Source organism: Oryzias melastigma, linkage group LG21, assembly GCF_002922805.2.
Source record: "Oryzias melastigma strain HK-1 linkage group LG21, ASM292280v2, whole genome shotgun sequence".
NCBI lineage: Eukaryota > Metazoa > Chordata > Actinopteri > Beloniformes > Adrianichthyidae > Oryzias > Oryzias melastigma.
In genome coordinates, this window is record NC_050532.1 from 28,491,235 (window position 1) to 28,493,018 (window position 1,784).

The window sequence follows — 1,784 nt, forward strand, 5'->3', positions numbered from 1 at the left end:
CTGTTTATTTTGGTTTGTTGACTCTTTTGCATTCACTTCTTCACTTTTTATTTAATGTTAAAACGTTTTTATCTTAATAATCTGTTTTCCATTTAATTTAAATATTATCCTAATTCAGTTTTAATGTTTATCAAGAAATTAAAAAAAAGAAATCTTACAAAAAACATCAACTGTGATTAAAATCAAAATAGATTTTAAGGTTCATGTCAGATCGACCGCGTTTACAAAAATACTGATAATGGTATCAACACCAACATTAACATTGGTGTTGATACCAATATTGGTATAGATATCAGCCAGTATTGGATCAATACCCAAACACCTAATATCCCCCAGCTCTACTTAGAGTCATCAACTGACCTGTGAATCTTGTTCCTGGAAGCCACTCATGCATTGAGAACACGCTAACTCCACCCATGAAGGTTCCAGCCGGGACTTCAACCTGGGCTCTTTCTGCTGTGAGGCAGGAGTGCTAACCACTACACCACCGTGCAGGTCAGATACTATGTTCCCAAAACCCTCTGAGGGCGGAGCTTCTACCAGTGATGCTGTTTTTCCAGAGTGAATCCATGACGTTCATGGAACACCTGTAATGCTTCTCACCTGTCAGCCTTCCTAACAATGAGCAGAGCAGGAGCTGCTGCAGGTCATCCACTTCAATTATGTAAATCAGCTAACCTGAATAGCATCATCAGGCTCTACACCGCTGAATTGTTCCATTTCTTTCTGTGAAAAGAGCAACCTGAAACAGGCCGGGCTCCTCAAGGACTCTTGACTCCTTCAAAGCTAAAATCTAATTAAAGCTTGATGGAGGAATAAATGGTTGAACCTCAAAGTATGAATCTCTTCTGCTTTCAGACTTTTAGTAATCAGCGTGTTTAATTACACGTTCTGGAGCTGCAGCTACCTGGATGCTCTTTGCAGCTCCCGCTGAAGCCGAATTTCTGAATGTTTTTTGGTTTTGGTTGATTTGTCTCCATTTGCATGTCGGTGCTGTGAACAGGCACCTGTAATGACTTCATCTGGGTCCCGCTGAGACACAGGTGCTTCCAAATAGGATTACACAGCTGGTTATTTCAGAGATCCTGGAAACGCTCCGCCTGAGACGAAGGCCACAGAGCAGGAATGATAATTGAATGATTGGACTCCTTCAGCGACTCTCCATGATTAAAGAGACCGGATCAGGGGAAGTGGGAAATCATCTGTGGTACTTGGGTCACGTGAAGAGCTGACGCCCCCAGGAGGTTACCGTCTCCTGGAGGAGTTCTGCTTTGGCCCTTTGGGGTTCCTGTGCGGTCCAGAAACAGCAGAACACCAACGAGTGGCTCTCTTCAACCATGAGTTTATGAGTTCTCTCCTCGAATGTCATTTGAATCCTGACAGTCGGAGAAAGTGTTGAGCGACTCACGAGGGAATCTGAATGACAGGAGATGTTCATCAGAGGGGCGGGGCCTGTCCAGAGACACACCCACCCACACATGCATGCAGAATACCAGCATGTTTGTCTCCTGCCTGTGTAAAGGTGAGTATGTACCTGTGCTCAGGTACGTGTTCTACCATGTCACAGAAGCCAAAGTGGCAGCCGAGGACACCCCCACAGAGAAGCAGATGGAGGGACTTAACCCCTGACACCAGACCTCCAGGTCTCTAACCTCCCTCACACAGATACTCTGGATTCATCAGTGCCTTGCTCAGGGACACATCAGCATGGAGAGATTAGGATAATTATTTAATCCTTCAGGCCTTTAAATGTGTCTGAAAAAGCAGAAAAACAGCAGAATATG